Source organism: Oncorhynchus keta, unplaced genomic scaffold (genome assembly GCF_023373465.1).
Source record: "Oncorhynchus keta strain PuntledgeMale-10-30-2019 unplaced genomic scaffold, Oket_V2 Un_scaffold_5491_pilon_pilon, whole genome shotgun sequence".
Taxonomy (NCBI): domain Eukaryota; kingdom Metazoa; phylum Chordata; class Actinopteri; order Salmoniformes; family Salmonidae; genus Oncorhynchus; species Oncorhynchus keta.
In genome coordinates, this window is record NW_026290962.1 from 170,039 (window position 1) to 181,224 (window position 11,186).

Sequence of the window (11,186 nt, forward strand, 5' to 3'; positions counted from 1 at the left end):
TGTGTGTGTGTGTGTGTGTGTGTGTGTGTGTGTGTGTGTGTGTGTGTGTGTGTGTGTGTGTGTGTGTGTGTGTGTGTGTGTGTGTGTGTGTGCATTATGACTCACTGCTGAACACAGGTGCTCCACTACTCCTGCTGTTCCCAATCACATATCTACAGCTGGGATCTGTCCCACATCGCACCCTGTTCCCTACAGACACAGGGCAGCAGATGTTATCATAGGTGCAGCTAAATGTTCCCTACAGACACAGGGCAGCAGATGTTATCATAGGGGCAGCTAAATGTTCCCTACAGACACAGGGCAGCAGATGTTATCATAGGGGCAGCTAAATGTTCCCTACAGACACAGGGCAGGAGATGTTATCATAGGTGCAGCTAAATGTTCCCTACAGACACAGGGCAGCAGATGTTATCGTAGGTGCAGCTAAATGTTCCCTACAGACACAGGGCAGGAGATGTTATCGTAGGTGCAGCTAAATGTTCCCTACAGACACAGGGCAGCAGATGTTATCATAGGGGCAGCTAAATGTTCCCTACAGACACAGGGCAGCAGATGTTATCGTAGGTGCAGCTAAATGTTCCCTACAGACACAGGGCAGCAGATGTTATCGTAGGTGCAGCTAAATGTTCCCTACAGACACAGGGCAGCAGATGTTATCATAGGTGCAGCTAAATGTTCCCTACAGACACAGGGCAGCAGATGTTATCGTAGGTGCAGCTAAATGTTCCCTACAGACACAGGGCAGCAGATGTTATCGTAGGTGCAGCTAAATGTTCCCTACAGACACAGGGCAGCAGATGTTATCGTAGGTGCAGCTAAATGTTCCCTACAGACACAGGGCAGCAGATGTTATCGTAGGTGCAGCTAAATGTTCCCTACAGACACAGGGCAGGAGATGTTATCGTAGGGGCAGCTAAATGTTCCCTACAGACACAGGGCAGCAGATGTTATCGTAGGTGTTATCATAGGGCCAAATGTCAGCTAAATGTTCCCTACAGACACAGGGCAGCAGATGTTATCATAGGTGCAGCTAAATGTTCCCTACAGACACAGGGCAGGAGATGTTATCGTAGGTGCAGCTAAATGTTCCCTACAGACACAGGGCAGCAGATGTTATCGTAGGTGCAGCTAAATGTTCCCTACAGACACAGGGCAGCAGATGTTATCATAGGTGCAGCTAAATGTTCCCTACAGACACAGGGCAGCAGATGTTATCGTAGGTGCAGCTAAATGTTCCCTACAGACACAGGGCAGCAGATGTTATCGTAGGTGCAGCTAAATGTTCCCTACAGACACAGGGCAGCAGATGTTATCGTAGGTGCAGCTAAATGTTCCCTACAGACACAGGGCAGCAGATGTTATCGTAGGTGCAGCTAAATGTTCCCTACAGACACAGGGCAGCAGATGTTATCGTAGGTGCAGCTAAATGTTCCCTACAGACACAGGGCAGCAGATGTTATCGTAGGTGCAGCTAAATGTTCCCTACAGACACAGGGCAGCAGATGTTATCGTAGGTGCAGCTAAATGTTCCCTACAGACACAGGGCAGCAGATGTTATAGGTGCAGCTAAATGTTCCCTACAGACACAGGGCAGCAGATGTTATCGTAGGTGCAGCTAAATGTTCCCTACAGACACAGGGCAGCAGATGTTATCGTAGGTGCAGCTAAATGTTCCCTACAGACACAGGGCAGCAGATGTTATCGTAGGTGCAGCTAAATGTTCCCTACAGACACAGGGCAGGAGATGTTATTAGGGTAGCTAAATGTTCCCTACAGACACAGGGCAGCAGATGTTATCCTAGGTGCAGCTAAATGTTCCCTACAGACACAGGGCAGCAGATGTTATCATAGAGCTAAATGTTCCCTACAGACACAGGGCAGCAGATGTTATCGTAGGTGCAGCTAAATGTTCCCTACAGACACAGGGCAGCAGATGTTATCGTAGGGGCAGCTAAATGTTTACAGACACAGGGCAGCAGATGTTATCATAGGTGCAGCTAAATGTTCCCTACAGACACAGGGCAGCAGATGTTATCATAGGTGCAGCTAAATGTTCCCTACAGACACAGGGCAGCAGATGTTATCATAGGTGCAGCTAAATGTTCCCTACAGACACAGGGCAGCAGATGTTATCGTAGGTGCAGCTAAATGTTTACAGACACAGGGCAGCAGATGTTATCGTAGGTGTTCCCACACAGGGCTAATAAATGTTCCCTACAGACACAGGGCAGCAGATGTTATCGTAGGTGCAGCTAAGTGTTCCCTACAGACACAGGGCAGCAGATGTTATCATGCAGCTAAATGTTCCCTACAGACACAGGGCAGCAGATAACGTGGGTGCAGCAGATGGGTTAATAGGTGCAGCTAAATGTTCCCTACAGACACAGGGCAGCAGATGTTATCGTAGGTGCAGCTAAATGTTCCCTACAGACACAGGGCAGCAGATGTTATCAGTAGGTGCAGCTAAATGTTCCCTACAGACACAGGGCAGTCTGATGTTATCGTGGCAGTAAAACAGACACAGGGCAGCAGATGTTATCGCTAGCAATAAATGTTCCCTACAGACACAGGGCAGCAGATGTTATCGTAGGTGCAGCTAAATGTTCCCTACAGACACAGGGCTAGATGTTATCAGTGCAGCTAAATGGTCCCTACAGACACAGGGTAGCAGATGAGCCAGGTGCAGCTAAATACAGACACAGGGCCAGATGTTAAACAGTATGGTGAGCTAAATGTTCCCTACAGACATACAGTCTATTACGTAGGGCAGCTAAACAGTATGGTGAGCCATCGCTAGAATACAGTCTAACGTGGGTTAAACAGTATGGTGAGCCATCGCTAGAATACAGTCTAACGTGGGTTAAACAGTATGGTGAGCCATCGCTAGAATACAGTCTAAACAGTATGGTGAGCCATCGCTAGAATACAGTCTAACGTGGGTTAAACAGTATGGTGAGCCATCGCTAGAATACAGTCTAACGTGGGTTAAACAGTATGGTGAGCCATCGCTAGAATACAGTCTAACGTGGGTTAAACAGTATGGTGAGCCATCGCTAGAATACAGTCTAACGTGGGTTAAACAGTATGGTGAGCCATCGCTAGAATACAGTCTAACGTGGGTTAAACAGTATGGTGAGCCATCGCTAGAATACAGTCTAACGTGGGTTAAACAGTATGGTGAGCCATCGCTAGAATACAGTCTAACGTGGGTTAAACAGTATGGTGAGCCATCGCTAGAATACAGTCTAACGTGGGTTAAACAGTATGGTGAGCCATCGCTAGAATACAGTCTAACGTGGGTTAAACAGTATGGTGAGCCATCGCTAGAATACAGTCTAACGTGGGTTAAACAGTATGGTGAGCCATCGCTAGAATACAGTCTAACGTGGGTTAAACAGTATGGTGAGCCATCGCTAGAATACAGTCTAACGTGGGTTAAACAGTATGGTGAGCCATCGCTAGAATACAGTCTAACGTGGGTTAAACAGTATGGTGAGCCATCGCTAGAATACAGTCTAACGTGGGTTAAACAGTATGGTGAGCCATCGCTAGAATACAGTCTAACGTGGGTTAAACAGTATGGTGAGCCATCGCTAGACAGTACAGTTCTAATGGTGAGGTTAAACAGTATGGTTGAGCCAGAATACAGTCTAACGTGGGTTAAACAGTACAGTAGAATACAGTCTAACGTGGGTTAAACAGTATGGTGAGCCATCGCTAGAATACAGTCTAACGTGGGTTAAACAGTATGGTGAGCCATCGCTAGAATACAGTCTAACGTGGGTTAAACAGTATGGTGAGCCATCGCTAGAATACATACTAAGTTAAACAGTATGGTGAGCTGGGTTAATACAGTAATGGGTTAAACAGTATGGTGAGCCATCGCTAGAATACAGTCTAACTGGGTTAAACAGTATGGTGAGCCATGACTAAGGTTCACAGTCTAACGTGGGTTAAACAGTATGGTGAGCCATCGCTAGAATACAGTCTAACGTGGGTTAAAGGGTATGGGAGCCAGGCTAGAAACAGTCTAAGGTTAAACAGTATGGTGAGCCAGGCTAGAATACAGTGACTAAGGTTCAGGGCAGTATGGGGATACTAGTAACAGTCACTAAGGTTCAGGGCAGGGTACTGGGGGGAGGCTAGTAACAGTGACTAAGGTTCAGGGCAGGGTACTGGGGGGAGGCTAGTAACAGTGACTAAGGTTCAGGGCAGGGTACTGGGGGGAGGCTAGTAACAGTGACTAAGGTTCAGGGCAGGGTACTGGGGGAGGCTAGTAACAGTGACTAAGGTTCAGGGCAGGGTACTGGGGGGAGGCTAGTAACAGTGACTAAGGTTCAGGGCAGGGTACTGGGGGAGGCTAGTAACAGTGACTAAGGTTCAGGGCAGGGTACTGGGGGAGGCTAGTAACAGTGACTAAGGTTCAGGGCAGGGTACTGGGGGGAGGCTAGTAACAGTGACTAAGGTTCAGGGCAGGGTACTGGGGGGAGGCTAGTAACAGTGACTAAGGTTCAGGGCAGGGTACTGGGGGGAGGCTAGTAACAGTGACTAAGGTTCAGGGCAGGGTACTGGGGGGAGGCTAGTAACAGTGACTAAGGTTCAGGGCAGGGTACTGGGGGAGGCTAGTAACAGTCACTAAGGTTCAGGGCAGGGTACTGGGGGGAGGCTAGTAACAGTCACTAAGGTTCAGGGCAGGGTACTGGGGGGAGGCTAGTAACAGTGACTAAGGTTCAGGGCAGGGTACTGGGGGGAGGCTAGTAACAGTGACTAAGGTTCAGGGCAGGGTACTGGGGGGAGGCTAGTAACAGTGACTAAGGTTCAGGGCAGGGTACTGGGGGGAGGCTAGTAACAGTGACTAAGGTTCAGGGCAGGGTACTGGGGGGAGGCTAGTAACAGTCACTAAGGTTCAGGGCAGGGTACTGGGGAGGCTAGTAACAGTGACTAAGGTTCAGGGCAGGGTACTGGGGGGAGGCTAGTAACAGTGACTAAGGTTCAGGGCAGGGTACTGGGGGGAGGCTAGTTACCTTCCCTGAACTATTTAACAGTCTGATGGCCTGGAGATAGAAGCTGTTTTTCAGTATCTTGGTTCCAGCTTTGATGCACCTGTACTGACCTCGCCTTCTAGATGATAGCGGGGTGAACAGGTCTTGGATGGGGTGGCTGAGGTCCTTAATGATATCCTTGGCCTTCCTGTGACACCGGGGGCTGTAGTTGTCCTGGAGGACAGGCAGTGTGCCCCCGGTGATGCGTTAGGCTGACCGCACCATCTCACATGTCTCCTGCGGTTGTGGACGGTGCGATTGCAATACCAGGCGGTGATACATCACGACACGATGCTCTCAATGGTGCATCTGTAGAAGTTAGGGGCCGAGCTGAATTTCTTCAGCCTCCTGAGGTTAAAGAGGTGCTGTTTCTCCTTCTTCACCACACTGTCTGTCCCTCAGTTAACCTGGTATTCATAGTGGGAAAGGTTCAGCATAATTAGCCTACAGTCTGTGCTTCTAGGTGTTTGCAGTGCGTGGTTAGGAGGGGATGGATGGTGTTTTCAGTTGAGCTGCAGAGAGGAATTGTCTGTGATTCCAGACAGTCTGTGTGTCTGTGTGTAACAACATATGGCTGGATGTTAATGGCAGTATTTGAAGACTCAGGGGACTGCATGGGTCGTTGTATACCTCCCCCCCCCATTCCTCCAGCCTGTTCTTCAGTTCATCCTCCTCCTCCCCCCCATTCCTCCAGCCTGTGCTTCAGTTCATTCTCCAGCCCCATGAAATCTCCTGACTCCACTGGCCTCTCTTCTATGGCGAGGGTCGGTGGTTGGATTGGTCATAGGAGACTCAGGGGAGACAGGGAGGGGGAGAAGTGAAGTCTGTTTGGGGACATTGTTTCAGCTGTTGGGACAAGGCCAGGACAGTCATGATGAGGAGGGGTGAGGGGGGTGAGGAGGGGTGAGATAGTAGAACAGGTGGAGGACTTCTGTCACCTTCCATCATTACTCTTACTTTTCTCTATCTTTCTCTCTCTCTTTCTCTCTTTATATCTCTATTTCCCTCTCTCTCTCTCTCTCTTTCTTTCTCTCTCTCTCTCTCTCTCTCTGTATATCTATCTTTCTCTCTCTCTTTCTCTCTCTCTTTCTCTCTCTCTTTCGCTCTCTCTCTTTCTCTCTGTATATCTCTATTTCCCTCTTTCTCTCTCTCTCTTTCTCTCTTCTCTCTCTCTCTTTCTCTCGGTATATCTCTATTTCCCTCTCTCTCTTATCCCTCTCCCTTGTTCTCTCTCTCCTCTCCTTCTCTCTTATCCCTCTCCCTTGTTCTCTCTCTCCTCTCCTTCTCTCTTATCCCTCTCCCTTGTTCTCTCTCTCCTCTCCTTCTCTCTTATCCCTCTCCCTTGTTCTCTCTCTCCTCTCCTTCTCTCTTATCCCTCTCCCTTGTTCTCTCTCTCCTCTCCTTCTCTCTTATCCCTCTCCCTTGTTCTCTCTCTCCTCTCCTTCTCTCTTATCCCTCTCCCTTGTTCTCTCTCTCCTCTCCTTCTCTCCTCTTCTTCCCTCTCTGGAGGTCATGAGTGGGGTTCTGTCCACGTGGTGAGAGGGATGACTCTGCTCTGTAGAGGGTGTGTGGGGTCCTGAGGGGTGAGGGACAGAGGGTGTGTGGGGTCCTGAGGGGTGAGGGACAGAGGGTGTGTGGGGTCCTGAGGGGTGAGGGACAGAGGGTGTGTGGGGTCCTGAGGGGTGAGGGACAGAGGGGTGAGGGACAGAGGGGGTGTGGGGTGCTGAGGGGACAGAGGTGGTGAGAGGGATTACTCTGCTCTGTAGAGGGTGTGTGGGGTCCTGAGGGGTGAGGGACAGAGGGGGTGAGGGACAGAGGGGGTGTGGGGTGCTGAGTGGACAGAGGTGGTGAGAGGGATGACTCTGCTCTGTAGAGGGTGTGTGGGGTCCTGAGGGGTGAGGGACAGAGGTGGTGAGGGGTGAGGGACAGAGGGGGTGTGTAAGGTGAGAGTGTGTGTGTGTGAGCTGTGTGTGTTTGGGGTCAGCTCCTTACCCGCCCTCAGCGTGTTTGGGGTGAGAGTGTGTGTCGGGTCAGCCCCTGACTCCCTAACACTTCACCCTCTCCCTAACCTGGAGCTAACCTAGCATTAACCTAGCATTAACCTAGCCCTAGTATTAATCTAACCTAGCATTAACCTAGCCCCAGTATTAATCTAACCTAGCATTAACCTAGCCCTAGTATTAATCTAACCTAGCATTAACCTAGCCCCAGTATTAATCTAACCTAGCATTAACCTAGCCCCAGTATTAATCTAACCTAGCATTAACCTAGCCCTAGTATTAATCTAACCTAGCATTAACCTAGCCCCAGTATTAATCTAACCTAGCATTAACCTAGCCCTAGTATTAATCTAACCTAGCATTAACCTAGCCCTAGTATTAATCTAACCTAGCATTAACCTAGCTCTATTATTAATCTAACCTAGCATTTGTCACGCCTTGGTCATTGTATTTTGTGTTTTCGTTATATTTTTGGTAGGCTAGGGTGTGACATGGGTTTATATGTTGTATTTCGTTTTGGGTTTTTGTATTATTGGGATTGCGGCTGATTAGGGGTGTGTCTAGTTAGGCTTGGCTGCCTGAGGCGGTTCTCAATCAGAGTCAGGTGATTCTCGTTGTCTCTGATTGGGAACCGTATTTAGGTAGCCTGGTTTCGCTGTGTATTTGGTGGGTGATTGTTCCTGTCTCTGTGTAGTTTCACCAGATAGGCTGTAATTAGGTTTCATGTTCCTGTCTCTGTGTAGTGTTCACCAGATAGGCTGTAATAGGTTTAACGTTTCGTTTGTTGTTTTGTATTTTGTAATAGTTATTTCATGTGTTGCTTTTTCCAATAAAGTCATGAGTAACCACCACGCTGCATTTCGGTCCGACTCTCTTTCGACAAACGAAGAACGCCGTTACAGCATTAACCTAGCCCTAGCCCTAGTATTAATCTAACCTAGCATTAACCTAGCCCCAGTATTAATCTAGCATTAACCTAGCCCCAGTATTAATCTAACCTAGCATTAACCTAGCCCTAGTATTAATCTAACCTAGCATTAACCTAGCCCCAGTATTAATCTAACCTAGCATTAACCTAGCCCCAGTATTAATCTAACCTAGCCCTAGTATTAATCTAACCTAGCATTAACCTAGCATTAACCTAGCAGTAACCTAACCTAGCATTAACCTAGCATTAACCTAGCCCTAGTATTAATCTAACCCAGCATTAACCTAGCCCTAGTATTAATCTAACCTAGCATTAACCTAGCAGTAACCTAACCTAGCATTAACCTAGCATTAATCTAGCAGTAACCTAACCTAGCATTAACCTAGCATTAACCTAGCAGTAACCTAACCTAGCATTATCCTAGCCCTAGTATTAATCTAACCTAGCATTAACTTAGCCCCAGTATTAATCTAACCTAGCATTAACCTAACCCGAGTATTAATCTAACCCAGCATTAACCTAACCCTAGTATTAATCTAACCCAGCATTAACCTAGCCCTAGTATTAATCTAACCTAGCATTAACCTAGCCCCAGTATTAATCTAACCTAGCATTAACCTAGCCCTAGTATTAATCTAACCTAGCATTAACCTAGCCCTAGTATTAATCTAACCTAGCATTAACCTAGCCCCAGTATTAATCTAACCTAGAATTAACCTAGCCCTAGTATTAATCTAACCTAGCATTAACCTAGCCCTAGTATTAATCTAACCTAGCATCAAATCTAATCAAATCAAATCAAATCAAAATGTATTTGTCACATACACATGGTTAGCAGATGTTAATGCGAGTGTAGCGAAATGCTTGTGCTTCTAGTTCCGACAATGCAGTGATAACCAACAAGTAATCTAACTAACAATTCCAAAACTACTGTCTTATACACAGTGTAAGGGGATAAAGAATATGTACATAAGGATATATGAATGAGTGATGGTACAGAGCAGCATACAGTAGATGGTATCGAGTACAGTATATACAGATGAGATGAGTATGTAGACAAAGTAAACAAAGTGGCATAGTTAAAGTGGCTAGTGATACATGTATTACATAAGGATGCAGTCGATGATGTAGAGTACAGTATATACATATGCATATGAGATGAATAATGTAGGGTAAGTAACATTATATAAGGTAGCATTGTTTAAAGTGGCTAGTGATATATTTACATAATTTCCCATCAATTCCCATTATTAAAGTGGCTGGAGTTGGGTCAGTGTCAATGACAGTGTGTTGGCAGCAGCCACTCAATGTTAGTGGTGGCTGTTTAACAGTCTGATGGCCTTGAGATAGAAGCTGTTTTTCAGTCTCTCGGTCCCAGCTTTGATGCACCTGTACTGACCTCGCCTTCTGGATGATAGCGGGGTGAACAGGCAGTGGTTCGGGTGGTTGATGTCCTTGATGATCTTTATGGCCTTCCTGTAACATCGGGTGGTGTAGGTGTCCTGGAGGGCAGGTAGTTTGCCCCCGGTGATGCGTTGTGCAGACCTCACTACCCTCTGGAGAGCCTTACGGTTGAGGGCGGAGCAGTTGCCGTACCAGGCGGTGATACAGCCCGCCAGGATGCTCTCGATTGTGCATCTGTAGAAGTTTGTGAGTGCTTTTGGTGACAAGCCGAATTTCTTCAGCCTCCTGAGGTTGAAGAGGCGCTGCTGCGCCTTCTTCACGAAGCTGTCAGTCAGTGTGAGTGGACCAATTCAGTTTGTCTGTGATGTGTATGCCGAGGAACTTAAAACTTGCTACCCTCTCCACTACTGTTCCATCGATGTGGATAGGGGGGTGTTCCCTCTGCTGTTTCCTGAAGTCCACAATCATCTCCTTAGTTTTGTTGACGTTGAGTGTGAGGTTATTTTCCTGACACCACACTCCGAGGGCCCTCACCTCCTCCCTGTAGGCCGTCTCGTCATTGTTGGTAATCAAGCCTACCACTGTTGTATCGTCCGCAAACTTGATGATTGAGTTGGAGCGTGCGTGGCCACGCAGTCGTGGGTGAACAGGGAGTACAGGAGAGGGCTCAGAACGCACCCTTGTGGGGCCCCCGTGTTGAGGATCAGCGGGGAGGAGATGTTGTTGCCTACCCTCACCTCCTGGGGGCGGCCCGTCAGGAAGTCCAGTACCCAGTTGCACAGGGCGGGGTCGAGACCCAGGGTCTCGAGCTTGATGACGAGCTTGGAGGGTACTATGGTGTTGAATGCCGAGCTGTAGTCGATGAACAGCATTCTCACATAGGTATTCCTCTTGTCCAGGTGGGTTAGGGCAGTGTGCAGTGTGGTTGAGATTGCATCGTCTGTGGACCTATTTGGGCGGTAAGCAAATTGGAGTGGGTCTAGGGTGTCAGGTAGGGTGGAGGTGATATGGTCCTTGACTAGTCTCTCAAAGCACTTCATGATGACGGAAGTGAGTGCTACGGGGCGGTAGTCGTTTAGCTCAGTTACCTTAGCTTTCTTGGGAACAGGAACAATGGTGGCCCTCTTGAAGCATGTGGGAACAGCAGACTGGTATAGGGATTGATTGAATATGTCCGTAAACACACCGGCCAGCTGGTCTGCGCATGCTCTGAGGGCGCGGCTGGGGATGCCGTCTGGGCCTGCAGCCTTGCGAGGGTTAACACGTTTAAATGTCTTACTCACCTCGGCTGCAGTGAAGGAGAGACCGCATGTTTTCGTTGCAGGCCGTGTCAGTGGCACTGTATTGTCCTCAAAGCGGGCAAAAAGTTATTTAGTCTGCCTGGGAGCAAGACATCCTGGTCCGTGACTGGGCTGGGTTTCTTCTTGTAGTCCGTGATTGACTGTAGACCCTGCCACATGCCTCTTGTGTCTGAGCCATTGAATTGAGATTCCACTTTGTCTCTGTACTGACGCTTAGCTTGTTTAATAGCCTTGCGGAGGGAATAGCTGCACTGTTTGTATTCGGTCATGTTGCCAGACACCTTGCCCTGATTAAAAGCAGTGGTTTGCGCTTTCAGTTTCACGCGAATGCTGCCATCAATCCACGGTTTCTGGTTAGCATTAACCTAGCCCTAGTATTAATCTAACCTAGCATTAACCTAACCTAATATTAATCTAACCTAGCATTAACCTAACCTAGCATTAACCTAACCTAGCATTAACCTAACCTAGCATTAACCTAGCATTACCCTAACCTAGCATTAACCTAGCA

At 47.9% G+C, this 11,186-nt stretch overlaps 3 long non-coding RNA genes across 34 annotated transcripts; 2 read left to right on the forward strand and 1 right to left on the reverse strand.

Moving 5' to 3' along the window:
- Positions 1-2,444, forward strand: LOC127929185 (uncharacterized). 27 transcript variants are annotated; one of them, XR_008133747.1, is made up of 5 exons: positions 1-221; positions 418-466; positions 565-956; positions 1,025-1,514; positions 1,561-1,738. It is a non-coding gene; the product is annotated as an uncharacterized LOC127929185 (long non-coding RNA). The 27 variants fall into 27 exon arrangements; XR_008133743.1 differs by lacking the exons at positions 1-221; positions 418-466 and adding exons at positions 229-417; positions 467-564 and having other exon boundaries at positions 614-956; XR_008133726.1 differs by having other exon boundaries at positions 418-956.
- A 1,663-nt stretch (positions 2,445-4,107) lies between these two features.
- LOC127929182 (uncharacterized) lies at positions 4,108-5,015 on the forward strand. 4 transcript variants are annotated; one of them, XR_008133715.1, is made up of 5 exons: positions 4,108-4,248; positions 4,292-4,335; positions 4,422-4,597; positions 4,641-4,904; positions 4,947-5,015. It is a non-coding gene; the product is annotated as an uncharacterized LOC127929182 (long non-coding RNA). The 4 variants fall into 4 exon arrangements; XR_008133712.1 differs by lacking the exon at positions 4,292-4,335; XR_008133713.1 differs by lacking the exon at positions 4,292-4,335 and having other exon boundaries at positions 4,422-4,553.
- A 2,200-nt stretch (positions 5,016-7,215) lies between these two features.
- On the reverse strand, positions 7,216-9,963 carry LOC127929183 (uncharacterized). 3 transcript variants are annotated; one of them, XR_008133717.1, is made up of 4 exons: positions 8,611-9,963; positions 8,019-8,139; positions 7,365-7,951; positions 7,216-7,331 (listed from the first exon to the last, which is right to left on the reverse strand). It is a non-coding gene; the product is annotated as an uncharacterized LOC127929183 (long non-coding RNA). The 3 variants fall into 3 exon arrangements; XR_008133719.1 differs by having other exon boundaries at positions 8,545-9,963; XR_008133718.1 differs by having other exon boundaries at positions 8,019-9,963.
- Positions 9,964-11,186: the final 1,223 nt, after the last annotated feature.